At 63.1% G+C, this 18,056-nt stretch overlaps 1 long non-coding RNA gene across 2 annotated transcripts; it reads right to left on the bottom strand.

Moving 5' to 3' along the window:
• Positions 1–8,971: 8,971 nt before the first annotated feature.
• Positions 8,972–12,669, bottom strand: LOC138064097 (uncharacterized). 2 transcript variants are annotated; one of them, XR_011137343.1, is made up of 3 exons: positions 12,194–12,605; positions 11,663–11,746; positions 8,972–10,059 (listed from the first exon to the last, which is right to left on the bottom strand). It is a non-coding gene; the product is annotated as an uncharacterized lncRNA (long non-coding RNA). The 2 variants fall into 2 exon arrangements; XR_011137342.1 differs by having other exon boundaries at positions 8,972–11,746; positions 12,194–12,669.
• Between the last annotated feature and the right edge of the window lie 5,387 nt (positions 12,670–18,056).

Genomic DNA, 18,056 nt, shown 5'->3' with positions numbered 1-18,056 from the left:
TGTATGGGGCTTGGAGGGGGAAAGTCTGGAGTCAGTGACAATGTTGTGGCAGGGTTTGGAGGCATTTTGGGGTCTGTAGGGGTGTTAGGACAGGATCTGTGGGTGGTTTCTTGGCTTTTGGGGGAGCTGGAAGCAGGAAGGGTGGGAATCTGCAGGGCCCTCAACGGCAGGGGTGCCACCCCAGATGCGTACTGAGTGCACAGCAGTGCTGCATGTGGCTGTCAGCTTTGCAGGAGAAGCCACTGGAAGAGGAGGAAGGATCTACGAGCTTGTACAGAATGCCAGAAGAGGCAGCAGGGAACTCACCAAGAGCCCAGAAGAGCTGTGAAGGACCCCACCTTCCAGACAAGAGGCATCAGGCTGCTGTGCCACTGCTGGAGACACCCACACTCCTGTGCAGCATACGCGTGCCTGGGGAGATGTCAGAGGCAACGGAGGACCCATCGACACACACTGGACTGGGGAACCCCACAGCTGTGGGGCAGCTGTGCAGGAGGGCGCGGGGCTCAGCGAGGCTCAGCAGGGGTTACAGTCAGTTGGTACCCGGGTTGGCTGGGGCCCACAGTCTGTGCCTGCGACTGGGGGAGGCCTCAGGGCGCCTGGGCGTATTTTTCCCCTGTCCACCTTCTCGTTTCCCTAGCTACAACTCTCAAGTAAACGTTCTCGGCGCTGCGCTAACTGCACCTGGCTCAAAGTGACCTTAAGTCGGTTTGGTCCGGTAGCTTTAAGCTTCCTTGCGACTTACCAGCACCCTCGGGCAGGCCTGCCGCGACGGGAGCCGTCCGCCCAGCGCCGCTCCGGGGCCCGCCAGCCTCGCCGCTCCTCCCGGCCGCCTCCGCAGGGGCGAGCGCCCGCCCCGGCCGCGCCAGGGAGGAACCGGGGCCCTGAGGGCGACACACGGCAAACGGACGGTCAAACCCGCGCTCCCGGCAGACCCTGGGCCGCGCTGCCGGCGCGGCGCGGCGCCAGGCACGAGCCCCCTCCCCAAATCTCGCCCCGCACCTCCGCCTCCACGCAGCGACGGCCCCCGCGGGCAGAAACCGCCCGACGCCCGCGGCCGCCCGAGGGGACGCGCTCACCTCACCGGGGCCCCCAGATCTCCGACTCCGGGCGGCCTCGGCCCGCACCCGCCGCCGCCCCAGCGAAAACTCCGTCCCCGCGCGCCGCCATGCTGCTGCCCGCCGCCGCGCATGCGCCGCCCTCCGCGCATGCGCCGATCGCGAACGGGGCGCGGGAGCGCGGGGGGCCCGGCTCTCGAGCACCGCGCATGCGCCCCGCTTCGCCTGCAGTACCCACTTTTCGCCAGCCGAGGGCACCAACGAGCGCCGACGAGCAAGTGCACCTGCGCCCCGCTTCGCCACGCCGAAACCACTGCGCCTGCGCCCCGCTTCGCCTGCAGTACCGATTTCTGGCCAGCCGAGGGCACCAACGAGCCACGCCGAAACCACTGCGCCTGCGCCCCGCTTCGCCTGCAGTACCGATTTCTGGCCAGCCGAGGGCACCAACGAGCCACGCCGAAACCACTGCGCCTGCGCCCCGCTTCGCCTGCAGTACCGATTTTTCGCCAGCCGAGGGCACCCACGAGCCACGCCGAAACCACTGCGCATGCGCCCCGCTTCGCCTGCAGTACCGATTTCTGGCCAGCCGAGGGCACCCACGAGCCACGCCGAAACCACTGCGCCTGCGCCCCGCTTCGCCTGCAGTACCGATTTCTGGCCAGCCGAGGGCACCAACGAGCCACGCCGAAACCACTGCGCCTGCGCCCCGCTTCGCCTGCAGGACCGATTTTTCGCGCTGCAGTACCGATTTCTGGCCAGGCGAGGGCACCAACGAGCCACGCCGAAACCACTGCGCCTGCGCCCCGCTTCGCCTGCAGTACCGATTTCTGGCCAGCCGAGGGCACCCACGAGTCACGCCGAAACCACTGCGCATGCGCCCCGCTTCGCCTGCAGTACCGATTTCTGGCCAGCCGAGGGCACCAACGAGCCACGCCGAAACCACTGCGCATGCGCCCCGCTTCGCCTGCAGTACCGATTTTTCGCCAGCCGAGGGCACCAACGAGCCACGCCGAAACCCAGTGCGCATGCGCCCCGCTTCGCCTGCAGTACCGATTTTTCGCCAGCCGAGGGCACCAACGAGCCACGCCGAAACTACTGCGCATGCGCCCCGCTTCGCCTGCAGTACCGATTTTTCGCGCTGCAGTACCGATTTCTGGCCAGCCGAGGGCACCAACGAGCCACGCCGAAACCACTGCGCATGCGCCCCGCTTCGCCTGCAGTACCGATTTCTGGCCAGCCGAGGGCACCAACGAGCCACGCCGAAACCACTGCGCCTGCGCCCCGCTTCGCCTGCAGTACCGATTTTTCGCCAGCCGAGGGCCCCCACGAGCCACGCCGAAACCACTGCGCATGCGCCCCGCTTCGGCTGCAGTACCGATTTCTGGCCAGCCGAGGGCACCAACGAGCCACGCCGAAACCACTGCGCATGCGCCCCGCTTCGCCTGCAGTACCGATTTCTGGCCAGCCGAGGGCACCAACGAGCCACGCCGAAACCACTGCGCATGCGCCCCGCTTCGCCTGCAGGACCGATTTTTCGCCAGCCGAGGGCACCCACGAGCCACGCCGAAACCACTGCGCATGCGCCCCGCTTCGCCTGCAGTACCGATTTCTGGCCAGCCGAGGGCACCAACGAGCCACGCCGAAACCACTGCGCCTGCGCCCCGCTTCGGCTGCAGTACCGATTTTTCGGGCTGCAGTACCGATTTCTGGCCAGCCGAGGGCACCCACGAGCCACGCCGAAACCACTGCGCATGCGCCCCGCTTCGCCTGCAGTACCGATTTCTGGCCAGCCGAGGGCACCAACGAGCCACGCCGAAACCACTGCGCATGCGCCCCGCTTCGCCTGCAGTACCGATTTCTGGCCAGCCGAGGGCACCAACGAGCCACGCCGAAACCACTGCGCATGCGCCCCGCTTCGCCTGCAGTACCGATTTTTCGCCAGCCGAGGGCACCAACGAGCCACGCCGAAACTACTGCGCATGCGCCCCGCTTCGCCTGCAGTACCGAATTTTCGGGCTGCAGTACCGATTTCTGGCCAGCCGAGGGCACCAACGAGCCACGCCGAAACCACTGCGCATGCGCCCCGCTTCGCCTGCAGTACCGATTTCTGGCCAGCCGAGGGCACCAATGAGCCACGCCGAAACCACTGCGCATGCAACCCGCTTCGCCTGCAGTACCGATTTTTCGCCAGCCGAGGGCACCAACGAGCCACGCCGAAACCACTGCGCATGCGCCCCGCTTCGCCTGCAGTACCGATTTCTGGCCAGCCGAGGGCACCAACGAGCCACGCCGAAACCACTGCGCATGCGCCCCGCTTCGCCTGCAGTACCGATTTCTGGCCAGCCGAGGGCACCCACGAGTCACGCCGAAACCACTGCGCATGCGCCTCGCTTCGCCTGCAGTACCGATTTCTGGCCAGCCGAGGGCACCAACGAGCCACGCCGAAACCACTGCGCATGCGCCCCGCTTCGCCTGCAGTACCGATTTCTGGCCAGCCGAGGGCACCAACGACCCACGCCGAAACCACTGCGCCTGCGCCCCGCTTCGCCTGCAGTACCGATTTCTGGCCAGCCGAGGGCACCAACGAGCCACGCCGAAACCACTGCGCCTGCGCCCCGCTTCGCCTGCAGTACCGATTTCTGGCCAGCCGAGGGCACCAACGAGCCACGCCGAAACCACTGCGCCTGCGCCCCGCTTCGGCTGCAGTACTGATTTTTCGGGCTGCAGTACCGATTTCTGGCCAGCCGAGGGCACCAACGAGCCACGCCGAAACCACTGCGCATGCGCCCCGCTTCGCCTGCAGTACCGATATTTCGGGCTGCAGTACCGATTTCTGGCCAGCCGAGGGCACCAACGAGCCACGCCGAAACCACTGCGCATGCGCCCCGCTTCGCCTGCAGTACCGATTTCTGGCCAGCCGAGGGCACCCACGAGCCACGCCGAAACCACTGCGCCTGCGCCCCGCTTCGCCTGCAGTACCGATTTCTGGCCAGCCGAGGGCACCAACGAGCCACGCCGAAACCACTCAGCATGCGCCCCGCTTCGCCTGCAGTACCGATTTCTGGCCAGCCGAGGGCACCAACGAGCCACGCCGAAACCCAGTGCGCATGCGCCCCGCTTCGCCTGCAGTACCGATTTCTGGCCAGCCGAGGGCACCCACGAGCCACGCCGAAACCACTGCGCCTGCGCCCCGCTTCGCCTGCAGTACCGATTTCTGGCCAGCCGAGGGCACCAACGAGCCACGCCGAAACCACTGCGCCTGCGCCCCGCTTCGCCTGCAGTACCGATTTCTGGCCAGCCGAGGGCACCAACGAGCCACGCCGAAACCCAGTGCGCCTGCGCCCCGCTTCGCCTGCAGTACCGATTTCTGGCCAGCCGAGGGCACCAACGAGCCACGCCGAAACCACTGCGCATGCGCCCCGCTTCGCCTGCAGTACCGATTTCTGGCCAGCCGAGGGCACCAACGAGCCACGCCGAAACCACTGCGCATGCGCCCCGCTTCGCCTGCAGTACCGATTTCTGGCCAGCCGAGGGCACCAACGAGCCACGCCGAAACCACTGCGCCTGCGCCCCGCTTCGCCTGCAGTACCGATTTCTGGCCAGCCGAGGGCACCCACGGGTCACGCCGAAACCACTGCGCATGCGCCCCGCTTCGCCTGCAGTACCGATTTCTGGCCAGCCGAGGGCACCAACGAGCCACGCCGAAACCACTGCGCATGCGCCCCGCTTCGCCTGCAGTACCGATTTCTGGCCAGCCGAGGGCACCCACGAGCCACGCCGAAACCCAGTGCGCATGCGCCCCGCTTCGCCTGCAGGACCGATTTCTGGCCAGCCGAGGGCACCAACGAGCCACGCCGAAACCACTGCGCATGCGCCCCGCTTCGCCTGCAGTACCGATTTCTGGCCAGCCGAGGGCACCAACGAGCCACGCCGAAACCACTGCGCCTGCGCCCCGCTTCGCCTGCAGTACCGATTTCTGGCCAGCCGAGGGCACCCACGGGTCACGCCGAAACCACTGCGCATGCGCCCCGCTTCGCCTGCAGTACCGATTTCTGGCCAGCCGAGGGCACCAGCGAGCCACGCCGAAACCACTGCGCATGCGCCCCGCTTCGCCTGCAGTACCGATTTCTCGCCAGCCGAGGGCACCAACGAGCCACGCTGAAACCCAGTGCGCATGCGCCCCGCTTCGCCTGCAGTACCGATTTCTGGCCAGCCGAGGGCACCAACGAGCCACGCCGAAACCCAGTGCGCATGCGCCCCGCTTCGCTTGCAGTACCGATTTCTGGCCAGCCGAGGGCACCAACGAGCCACGCCGAAACCACTGCGCCTGCGCCCCGCTTCGCCTGCAGTACCGATTTCTGGCCAGCCGAGGGCACCAACGAGCCACGCCGAAACCCAGTGCGCCTGCGCCCCGCTTCGCCTGCAGTACCGATTTCTGGCCAGCCGAGGGCACCAACGAGCCACGCCGAAACCACTGCGCATGCGCCCCGCTTCGCCTGCAGTACCGATTTTTCGCCAGCCGAGGGCACCAACGAGCCACGCCGAAACCCAGTGCGCATGCGCCCCGCTTCGCCTGCAGGACCGATTTTTCGCCAGCCGAGGGCACCAACGAGCCACGCCGAAACTACTGCGCATGCGCCCCGCTTCGCCTGCAGTACCGATTTTTCGGGCTGCAGTACCGATTTCTGGCCAGCCGAGGGCACCAACGAGCCACGCCGAAACCCAGTGCGCCTGCGCCCCGCTTCGCCTGCAGTACCGATTTCTGGCCAGCCGAGGGCACCAACGAGCCACGCCGAAACCCAGTGCGCCTGCGCCCCGCTTCGCCTGCAGTACCGATTTCTGGCCAGCCGAGGGCACCAACGAGCCACGCCGAAACCACTGCGCCTGCGCCCCGCTTCGCCTGCAGTACCGATTTCTGGCCAGCCGAGGGCACCAACGAGCCACGCCGAAACCACTGCACCTGCGCCCCGCTTCGCCTGCAGTACCGATTTCTGGCCAGCCGAGGGCACCAACGAGCCACGCCGAAACCACTGCGCATGCGCCCCGCTTCGCCTGCAGTACCGATTTCTGGCCAGCCGAGGGCACCAACGAGCCACGCCGAAACCCAGTGCGCATGCGCCCCGCTTCGCCTGCAGTACCGATTTTTCGGGCTGCAGTACCGATTTCTGGCCAGCCGAGGGCACCAACGAGCCACGCCGAAACCCAGTGCGCATGCGCCCCGCTTCGCCTGCAGTACCGATTTTTCGCGCTGCAGTACCGATTTCTGGCCAGCCGAGGGCACCCACGAGCCACGCCGAAACCACTGCGCATGCGCCCCGCTTCGCCTGCAGTACCAATTTCTGGCCAGCCGAGGGCACCAAGGAGCCACGCCGAAACCACTGCGCCTGCGCCCCGCTTCGCCTGCAGTACCGATTTCTGGCCAGCCGAGGGCACCAACGAGCCACGCCGAAACCACTGCGCCTGCGCCCCGCTTCGCCTGCAGTACCGATTTTTCGCCAGCCGAGGGCACCAACGAGCCACGCCGAAACCACTGCGCATGCGCCCCGCTTCGCCTGCAGTACCAATTTCTGGCCAGCCGAGGGCACCCACGAGCCACGCCGAAACCACTGCGCATGCGCCCCGCTTCGCCTGCAGTACCGATTTCTGGCCAGCCGAGGGCACCAACGAGCCACGCCGAAACCACTGCGCATGCGCCCCGCTTCGCCTGCAGTACCGATTTTTCGGGCTGCAGTACCGATTTCTGGCCAGCCGAGGGCACCAACGAGCCACGCCGAAACCACTGCGCATGCGCCCCGCTTCGCCCGCAGTACCGATTTTTCGGGCTGCAGTACCGATTTCTGGCCAGCCGAGGGCACCAACGAGCCACGCCGAAACCACTGCGCATGCGCCCCGCTTCGCCTGCAGTACCGATTTCTGGCCAGCCGAGGGCACCCACGAGCCACGCCGAAACCCAGTGCGCATGCGCCCCGCTTCGCCTGCAGTACCGATTTCTGGCCAGCCGAGGGCACCAACGAGCCACGCCGAAACCACTGCGCCTGCGCCCCGCTTCGGCTGCAGTACTGATTTTTCGGGCTGCAGTACCGATTTCTGGCCAGCCGAGGGCACCAGCGAGCCACGCCGAGCAAGTGCGCCTGCGCGCTGCGGCTGCCTGCAGTACTACGCTGTTCGTAGCTGAGGGCCGCAGGGAGCAGTGTCGGGGCGGCGCGCATGCGCGAGGCGGCTGGTTGGCTGGCAGGCTTTCATCGCTCGAGGGGCACCAAGGAACCGATGCGTCCAGGACGCATGCGTTCGTCGGCTGGCTGCACTATTGCGGTGGCATCACCCGAGGGCAGCATGGAGCACATCTGGAGCAGTGCGCATGCGTTAATCCCCTGCCTGCAGTACCGGTTCGTAGTCACTTGAGGGCAGCAGGGAGTAAGCGGGTCGCCCCCCAATGCGCATGCGCCACTCCGCTTGCCGCAGCCGCGAGCCGGTCTGATCCAGTGCGCATGCGCGACCCCGCTGGCCTAGGCCGGCAGCGGCCGCCGCCGCTCCCCGCACCCTCCGGTCGGGCCGCCCCGACCCTTTCGTACCCTCCCCCCGGGCACCTGTGTCCTGCAGGAGGAGACGGTGGCGGGGACCTCACGAGCACCCCGTGTCTCGGCGGCGGTGCAGCACCGGGGCGCAGCAGCGCCGAGGGGTGGTGGCGGTGGCAGTCGCGCCTGGGGCGAGCAGGCCTCGGGTGGCAGGGCGCGCCGGGTGCCCGCAGTCAGGGCCCAAGGCAAGGGCCCCAGCCGGGCCTCGTCCTCGGCCTCCTCGGTTTCTGGCAAGCGTGCTTACAGCCGTTTTTCCATCCGGACAGGGAAAAGAGCCTCCTGCCAGTTCTGCTCCTGACTCTTCCAGAACCTCCCACTGCGGTGCTCTGCTGCTACCAGAAAAACGACGGATATGCTGCTCTAAGAAACGCGACCCTCTTCCTCAGCACTGATGGGAAGGACCCTTTATTTCACACAGAGCTTTAACCTTTCTTCTTCTGTCAGCGGGCCGTTTCCCCAATTACAGTACCTTTATAATGAGCCTGGCGTTGCGCTGTGTGCTGTGCACCAACCGGCCTTGAATCCTGTCCCTTCCAGTCAGTTTTAAGGCTCAGGCACCTCGCTCTCACACCTCTTCGTCCGTAGCTCTGCCCACCACAGCACTGTCCACGAAAGGTAATGCCTTTCCTACCTCTCTGCAGGCAACCCGTCTAAACCGTCTCTGACAACGACCACGTGTTAGTGCAGGCACACTGTGAAACCCCAACCAGACCTGAGGAAAGGTGTACTGTTTCTCTCTCCATGTGAAAGCCAATCTGTAAATCGATTTTTCTCTAGTGAGGGGAGTGACCAGGAAACAGCCACTTGTTATCTTGTCGCTTACCAACACCCTTGGGTGCACGAGGTACATCACAGCTATCCTCCCCGGGACGCCGCGCAAAAGTCCTTCTCGCGGGACAGCCTGCCTCCCCACACCTCCAGGCCATCTGCATCTACACGAGCGAGGGCACACGTACAAGTCTGCTCTGGGGAGGAACCTCAGCCCTAAAGGCAGGAATTAAAACAAAGACAGGGAGAGGCAAACATGTGTTCAGGGCAGACCCTGCCCTGTGCCCGCACGGAGCAGAGCACTGCCAGGCCCCTGAAAGCCCGCACCCTTTTCTCCCCGCAATGCATGCCTTGAGGTGGGCCGGAGAAATCCAGGCACCCGCAGCCACCCCAGGGACACCCTCGCCTCTCTGGTTCTGCTGAGCCCTCAGCGCAAGGTGGTTCCGGCCCTTACCCGCCACGGGCAATGAGTGCTGCCGCCTACCAGGAGAAACGCATTGCAAGGCAAAGCCTCCGGAATCGTCAGCGGGCGTATGACCGCCCCCTGGGTTTCTTCTCCTCTTCCTCTGCTCTCGAGGGAAGCTCAATAGCTAGTCCGCTTCTTCCTGCCTTTGCATGTCTAGAGCACCGGCTTATCGACTGCTCTCAGCTGCCTCCTGCGACGCGACGTTAGCGCTAGAAGCACATCCACCGTGTTGCTCGGTATTGGCTCAGAAAGGCGTTTGTTTACTAAAGGAAAGGAAAAGGCAAGAGTACTCCTGGGGAGAACACACGTATATGAACGCAAGCACCATATGAGGGAGGTCATATGCAATGGCAACACAATCTCTGCTTTACGCTCAGTTATGACAGTAAGGCAGTAAGCCAAACGAATACTAGTTTCAAACTTTCAAAGCAACGAACTTATAGAAACAACAACAAAAAATCCAAACTGTGATGAGGATTTCCCCAGAGTTAGCCCAGAAATACTACAAACCACAATAACGTATTTGCTTCCCCTCCAAAGGGTTGCAGCTGCATAAAGAGATACCGAGTTTGCCTTTAATCTCTGCTTTATTCAAAAAGGGGAGGGTGCTGACACACAAAGCCAGAAGGAAGGCTTCTCAGGGGAAAAAAAGCCAGAAGCTTGTAAGCGGCACAAAAAAAGCTTTACAAAGGGGGTGGGGGGTGGGGGGTGCAAAAAGCCCAAAAGAGAGAAGAGCTTAACAGAGTGAACTGGTGGTGCAAAATTGCAAAAGGAAGGATCGAGGGGCAGCAAAAAAGAAAAGGAAAAGGAAGGGATGTTGTGGGCTGGGCGAGGGAGAAGAAACAATTCAGGGTTCTGTGGGGACAAGATGGTGAAAGGGAGGACCTCAGGGGCAAAAAGAACCTCAGCGGAGGAACCTACAAGTCACAAAAAGCCAAACTCAGGCATCCGCAGAGCACAAATACTTGACAGGAGGGATCGGGGGAGAATGAAAGGCCAGAAGGTGGGCTCTGGGGTGCACATAATCCAAAGAGAGGTACCTTTCTCAGCACTCATCACGGCAGCACTCCGGCCTCTCCCCGTGCTGAAGATGGGCTGTGCCAGGATTCGCCGTGTCCCCGCGATGCCATCCAGGGCCCATTTACCCACAGCTGGCTCCTTCCCCCCTCTGTCCACACCAAACCCTGACCTGCTTCGGGACAAGAAAGAGCAAAATAAGTGCCAAAACACTGCAAAATGGGTAAATTTGGGGGTAATGGGGAGGGCAGAAGACCATGGGGGACCCTAAGAACCCATCCAGAACGTGTAAGTATTGCTAATAATATTCAAAAGCTGCTTATACTCCTTGTTTTCTTCCCAGGGATTTTTTGCAAGCATATTCTAGATGAGATTTAAAAGGACAAAATTCCATAAAATTTGCAACCCCTAAACAAGCAATGACCTTACTCATTTAGCACTGTCAACCTCCTGCCTTTCTGTTTGTTACGCAAAGTAGATAGTCAAAAGAGAGCTCCGTGACAGTCTGCGCAGTTTTGAAGATTAAACACAAGGGATGTTTGCACAGAGCATCTCTACCACACTAAAGCATGAAAACATCAGCACTCTGATCATCTTTCGAGGTACTGCAGTCAGCAAGCTCAGAAGGCTCGTTCAGTTTCTAAAATATCTGGACTTTTCGAGTAGCGATCGCAGCTTAAAGGCTCTTATTGTCAGAAAAATCTAGTGGCTTGATTACTACAGGTATTATTAGCGGAAGCACACAGCCTTTTAAAAAGGGCAGATACTGTCTTTTACGTTTCCAGTGAATCCTCAGAATTCTCATTGCTTTTCATTAGGAGTCACCTTCAGCCGCAAGAGCGTTAAAAAGACCAAATACTTTGCTGTCAGGTCAGAACTTTCTGCTTCCTGGGGCCTAAAGGGACACGCGATTGTCTGCTAAAACAGGTACTAAACCCCCCAAAAGAGAGAGGGGAAGTCGGACAGAGAGATGGGATGGTACAGGGGAAAAGAGGGATAAGGAGGCGGCAAATAGATGGATGAGGAGCTGAACAGAGGGATGGAAACAGAGAAGACTGGAGAGGTGGATGGAGGGCTGAAGGGGCAAAGAGAGGTACGAAGAGGCAGATAGACAGAGCAGTTGGGGGGGGTGGTGGAGGGATGGGGAGCCAGGCAGAGGGACAGCAGGCAGGTAGTGGGATCGGGAGAGAAAGAGGACAACGAAGAGCTGGACAGAGCGATAGGGAGCCAGTCAGAGGGATGGAGAAGCAGACAGAGGGAAGCAGGTATTGACAGAGGGACGGGAAGAGTACAAGAGGGATGGGGAGCTGGGCAGAGCAACGAGTAGTTAAACAAAGGGATGGGGCACCGGACAGAGCTATGGGGAAAGAAAGAGAAAGATGGAGAGCTGGACAGAGGGACAGGGAGCAGAACCGGATGGACCCAGGCAGCCCGCCCGGGACAGCCCTCGACCCGCTCCAGCCCCGCTCACCCGCCGAGCGCTCTGCACACCGTTTTCCCCAAGTCCGCCTGTGGGCCTGCTTGCCCGAATCCCTGCGCCTCCAGAGCGCCTGCGTCCGCGAGAGCGCACGCACGGGCCCACACCGGGGAGGAACCTTGCACTCCGTCACGCCCTTTTACTACTGCTTGTGCATCAGCCCCTTTCAGACCGTCACGTGCGCACGCTTAACCCCCCAAATTCTCTCAGCCCTTAACAACTTCCGTACTCACGGCACCTAGCTTTCCCACGCTCTTCCCCGTCTTGTTTGAAAACCCTCCCAGAGCTCTTCTGTACTTACGTGCTTCCTTAAAACAGCATCACCGAAATCAACAAAACGGGTCGAGCGGCTCCTCCTCAGGTTGCTGGCCCTCGGAACACTATTCTGCAAATGAATCAAACCACCAAGGTCACCGGGAGGTTCCTGTTTTGGAGCTTCCTCTCCCCCCTCCCGCCCCCCCCCCCCAAGCTTTCATTACGGTTCCCTAACCTGGGCAAACGCAGGTCCTCCCTTAAGCACTGCAACAGTTTTTATTCTGGGGTCCCAAGTTCCCGTTATTGCTTGCTGCTAGGCAGCAAAGCAAGGCGAGGACAGGTCGGGTCACAGGTAACCCATCTAGCCATCCTAAATTCTCATTTTAGGCCTCGCTGGTTACTCCGGGTAAACAGACCAAAATAAAGCTCCAGACAGGCAGGTGAGGCTTCACACAGACCTCGCGGGCCTGCTAGCGCCAGCGATGCCATAGCGACTGGGCTACCAGGCGCTACTCCCCCCTCTCCTTTGCTGGTCCACGAAGCGTGGCTCACGGGTCACGGTAAGGACGCTGCCAACCTTCCTACGGCCGAAGGCTCCTCTTCGGGACCGGGCAGAGAACCTTTCCGCTGGCATTTGGATTCTCCTGGCCGCTCCTGACACGCGATAACTGACAGAGGTCTGAGGGCAGCAGCCCGTAGTTCTTCACGGCAGCATATAGTCCTTCCCCCATGACATGACAAGTAAGGAACAGACACACTGGCCCACTGCTGCAGTGCTGAGGAGGCACAGGCACCTGGAACGGCAGCTCCTGGCTGCCACAGAGCACGACGTGGCCAGCGGGTGGGAACCCTGTTGACAGCTGCACCTCCTGCCACCTCGACAGGCACAACATGATCTCCCAGAAACCCAGCAAGGGAAGCCAACGCCTCCCGGCATGCCTAACAGATTAAAATGGCCGCCCGGAAGCTCGGTGCTGGGACACTACATCTCCCAGAATGCTCCGCAGATGAAAATGGCCGCCCGGCAGCCCGGCGCCGGAAGACTACTGCTCCCGGCATGCCGCGCCCCCAAAACAACATGGCCGCCCGGAAGCTCGGTACCGGAAGAATACATCTCCCAGAATGCTCTGCAGACTAAAATGGCCGCTCGGAAGCCTGGTGCCGGAAGACTACTGCTCCCGGCATGCCGCGCCCCGCAGACAGCCTGGCCGCCCGGCAGCCCGGTGCCGGAAGACTACTGCTCCCGGCATGCCGCACTCCCAAACCAGCATGGCCGCCCGGCGCCGGAAGACTACATCTCCCAGGATGCCGCGGGCAGCAGCGCTCCGTGAGGTTGGACCCAGCGGCGATCCCGTCCCGTCCCCGGCAGCCGCCGTGGAGCCCGGAGCCCCCCGGCCCCGCGATCCCCGGCACCGCCGCGACCCTCCGCAGGGCTCCCCTGGGACCCCTCCGCCCTCCCGACACCACTCCCAGCCCCGCCGTAAAGGAACAGTGGAAAAAAGGAAGTTACCGGGCGACGACAGCGCAGACGGAGGGACTCTGCGGGGCCCGGAGGCGCCAGAAGGCACCCGGACAGCTCCTGGGCAGGGGAGAAAGCTCAGCAGAGAACTTTGTGGCGTGCTGCAAAACCAGCACTGGGCCCCGGGGCACACAGAGGGATCGTGTGCTTCGCCTGCAGTACCGATTTCTGGCCAGCCGAGGGCACCAACGAGCCACGCCGAAACCACTGCGCATGCGCCCCGCTTCGCCTGCAGTACCGATTTCTGGCCAGCCGAGGGCACCAACGAGCCACGCCGAAACCACTGCGCATGCGCCCCGCTTCGCCTGCAGTACCGATTTCTGGCCAGCCGAGGGCACCAACGAGCCACGCCGAAACCACTGCGCATGCGCCCCGCTTCGCCTGCAGTACCGATTTCTGGCCAGCCGAGGGCACCCACGAGCCACGCCGAAACCCAGTGCGCATGCGCCCCGCTTCGCCTGCAGGACCGTTTTTTCGGGCTGCAGTACCGATTTCTGGCCAGCCGAGGGCACCAACGAGCCACGCCGAAACCCAGTGCGCATGCGCCCCGCTTCGCCTGCAGTACCGATTTCTGGCCAGCCGAGGGCACCAACGAGCCACGCCGAAACCACTGCGCATGCGCCCCGCTTCGCCTGCAGTACCGATTTCTGGCCAGCCGAGGGCACCAACGAGCCACGCCGAAACCACTGCGCATGCGCCCCGCTTCGCCTGCAGTACCGATTTCTGGCCAGCCGAGGGCACCCACGAGCCACGCCGAAACCACTGCGCCTGCGCCCCGCTTCGCCTGCAGTACCGATTTTTCGCGCTGCAGTACCGATTTCTGGCCAGCCGAGGGCACCAACGAGCCACGCCGAAACCCAGTGCGCATGCGCCCCGCTTCGCCTGCAGTACCGATTTCTGGCCAGCCGAGGGCACCAACGAGCCACGCCGAAACCACTGCGCCTGCGCCCCGCTTCGCCTGCAGTACCGATTTCTGGCCAGCCGAGGGCACCAACGAGCCACGCCGAAACCACTGCGCCTGCGCCCCGCTTCGCCTGCAGTACCGATTTCTGGCCAGCCGAGGGCACCAACGAGCCACGCCGAAACCACTGCGCATGCGCCCCGCTTCGCCTGCAGTACCGATTTCTGGCCAGCCGAGGGCACCAACGAGCCACGCCGAAACCCAGTGCGCATGCGCCCCGCTTCGCCTGCAGGACCGTTTTTTCGGGCTGCAGTACCGATTTCTGGCCAGCCGAGGGCACCCACGAGCCACGCCGAAACCCAGTGCGCATGCGCCCCGCTTCGCCTGCAGTACCGATTTCTGGCCAGCCGAGGGCACCAACGAGCCACGCCGAAACCCAGTGCGCCTGCGCCCCGCTTCGCCTGCAGTACCGATTTCTGGCCAGCCGAGGGCACCAACGAGCCACGCCGAAACCACTGCGCCTGCGCCCCGCTTCGCCTGCAGTACCGATTTCTGGCCAGCCGAGGGCACCCACGAGTCACGCCGAAACCACTGCGCCTGCGCCCCGCTTCGCCTGCAGGACCGATTTCTGGCCAGCCGAGGGCACCAACGAGCCACGCCGAAACCACTGCGCATGCGCCCCGCTTCGCCTGCAGTACCGATTTCTGGCCAGCCGAGGGCACCCACGAGTCACGCCGAAACCACTGCGCCTGCGCCCCGCTTCGCCTGCAGTACCGATTTCTGGCCAGCCGAGGGCACCAACGAGCCACGCCGAAACCACTGCACCTGCGCCCCGCTTCGCCTGCAGTACCGATTTCTGGCCAGCCGAGGGCACCAACGAGCCACGCCGAAACCACTGCGCATGCGCCCCGCTTCGCCTGCAGTACCGATTTCTGGCCAGCCGAGGGCACCAACGAGCCACGCCGAAACCCAGTGCGCATGCGCCCCGCTTCGCCTGCAGTACCGATTTTTCGGGCTGCAGTACCGATTTCTGGCCAGCCGAGGGCACCAACGAGCCACGCCGAAACCCAGTGCGCATGCGCCCCGCTTCGCCTGCAGTACCGATTTTTCGCGCTGCAGTACCGATTTCTGGCCAGCCGAGGGCACCCACGAGCCACGCCGAAACCACTGCGCATGCGCCCCGCTTCGCCTGCAGTACCAATTTCTGGCCAGCCGAGGGCACCAAGGAGCCACGCCGAAACCACTGCGCCTGCGCCCCGCTTCGCCTGCAGTACCGATTTCTGGCCAGCCGAGGGCACCAACGAGCCACGCCGAAACCACTGCGCCTGCGCCCCGCTTCGCCTGCAGTACCGATTTTTCGCCAGCCGAGGGCACCAACGAGCCACGCCGAAACCACTGCGCATGCGCCCCGCTTCGCCTGCAGTACCAATTTCTGGCCAGCCGAGGGCACCAACGAGCCACGCCGAAACCACTGCGCATGCGCCCCGCTTCGCCTGCAGTACCGATTTCTGGCCAGCCGAGGGCACCAACGAGCCACGCCGAAACCACTGCGCATGCGCCCCGCTTCGCCTGCAGTACCGATTTTTCGGGCTGCAGTACCGATTTCTGGCCAGCCGAGGGCACCAACGAGCCACGCCGAAACCACTGCGCATGCGCCCCGCTTCGCCCGCAGTACCGATTTTTCGGGCTGCAGTACCGATTTCTGGCCAGCCGAGGGCACCAACGAGCCACGCCGAAACCACTGCGCATGCGCCCCGCTTCGCCTGCAGTACCGATTTCTGGCCAGCCGAGGGCACCCACGAGCCACGCCGAAACCCAGTGCGCATGCGCCCCGCTTCGCCTGCAGTACCGATTTCTGGCCAGCCGAGGGCACCAACGAGCCACGCCGAAACCACTGCGCCTGCGCCCCGCTTCGGCTGCAGTACTGATTTTTCGGGCTGCAGTACCGATTTCTGGCCAGCCGAGGGCACCAGCGAGCCACGCCGAGCAAGTGCGCCTGCGCGCTGCGGCTGCCTGCAGTACTACGCTGTTCGTAGCTGAGGGCCGCAGGGAGCAGTGTCGGGGCGGCGCGCATGCGCGAGGCGGCTGGTTGGCTGGCAGGCTTTCATCGCTCGAGGGGCACCAAGGAACCGATGCGTCCAGGACGCATGCGTTCGTCGGCTGGCTGCACTATTGCGGTGGCATCACCCGAGGGCAGCATGGAGCACATCTGGAGCAGTGCGCATGCGTTAATCCCCTGCCTGCAGTACCGGTTCGTAGTCACTTGAGGGCAGCAGGGAGTAAGCGGGTCGCCCCCCAATGCGCATGCGCCACTCCGCTTGCCGCAGCCGCGAGCCGGTCTGATCCAGTGCGCATGCGCGACCCCGCTGGCCTAGGCCGGCAGCGGCCGCCGCCGCTCCCCGCACCCTCCGGTCGGGCCGCCCCGACCCTTTCGTACCCTCCCCCCGGGCACCTGTGTCCTGCAGGAGGAGACGGTGGCGGGGACCTCACGAGCACCCCGTGTCTCGGCGGCGGTGCAGCACCGGGGCGCAGCAGCGCCGAGGGGTGGTGGCGGTGGCAGTCGCGCCTGGGGCGAGCAGGCCTCGGGTGGCAGGGCGCGCCGGGTGCCCGCAGTCAGGGCCCAAGGCAAGGGCCCCAGCCGGGCCTCGTCCTCGGCCTCCTCGGTTTCTGGCAAGCGTGCTTACAGCCGTTTTTCCATCCGGACAGGGAAAAGAGCCTCCTGCCAGTTCTGCTCCTGACTCTTCCAGAACCTCCCACTGCGGTGCTCTGCTGCTACCAGAAAAACGACGGATATGCTGCTCTAAGAAACGCGACCCTCTTCCTCAGCACTGATGGGAAGGACCCTTTATTTCACACAGAGCTTTAACCTTTCTTCTTCTGTCAGCGGGCCGTTTCCCCAATTACAGTACCTTTATAATGAGCCTGGCGTTGCGCTGTGTGCTGTGCACCAACCGGCCTTGAATCCTGTCCCTTCCAGTCAGTTTTAAGGCTCAGGCACCTCGCTCTCACACCTCTTCGTCCGTAGCTCTGCCCACCACAGCACTGTCCACGAAAGGTAATGCCTTTCCTACCTCTCTGCAGGCAACCCGTCTAAACCGTCTCTGACAACGACCACGTGTTAGTGCAGGCACACTGTGAAACCCCAACCAGACCTGAGGAAAGGTGTACTGTTTCTCTCTCCATGTGAAAGCCAATCTGTAAATCGATTTTTCTCTAGTGAGGGGAGTGACCAGGAAACAGCCACTTGTTATCTTGTCGCTTACCAACACCCTTGGGTGCACGAGGTACATCACAGCTATCCTCCCCGGGACGCCGCGCAAAAGTCCTTCTCGCGGGACAGCCTGCCTCCCCACACCTCCAGGCCATCTGCATCTACACGAGCGAGGGCACACGTACAAGTCTGCTCTGGGGAGGAACCTCAGCCCTAAAGGCAGGAATTAAAACAAAGACAGGGAGAGGCAAACATGTGTTCAGGGCAGACCCTGCCCTGTGCCCGCACGGAGCAGAGCACTGCCAGGCCCCTGAAAGCCCGCACCCTTTTCTCCCCGCAATGCATGCCTTGAGGTGGGCCGGAGAAATCCAGGCACCCGCAGCCACCCCAGGGACACCCTCGCCTCTCTGGTTCTGCTGAGCCCTCAGCGCAAGGTGGTTCCGGCCCTTACCCGCCACGGGCAATGAGTGCTGCCGCCTACCAGGAGAAACGCATTGCAAGGCAAAGCCTCCGGAATCGTCAGCGGGCGTATGACCGCCCCCTGGGTTTCTTCTCCTCTTCCTCTGCTCTCGAGGGAAGCTCAATAGCTAGTCCGCTTCTTCCTGCCTTTGCATGTCTAGAGCACCGGCTTATCGACTGCTCTCAGCTGCCTCCTGCGACGCGACGTTAGCGCTAGAAGCACATCCACCGTGTTGCTCGGTATTGGCTCAGAAAGGCGTTTGTTTACTAAAGGAAAGGAAAAGGCAAGAGTACTCCTGGGGAGAACACACGTATATGAACGCAAGCACCATATGAGGGAGGTCATATGC

The sequence above is a fragment of the Struthio camelus genome, chromosome W, assembly GCF_040807025.1.
Source record: "Struthio camelus isolate bStrCam1 chromosome W, bStrCam1.hap1, whole genome shotgun sequence".
Lineage (NCBI taxonomy): Eukaryota > Metazoa > Chordata > Aves > Struthioniformes > Struthionidae > Struthio > Struthio camelus.
This window is presented reverse-complemented; position numbering and strand designations above follow the sequence as displayed.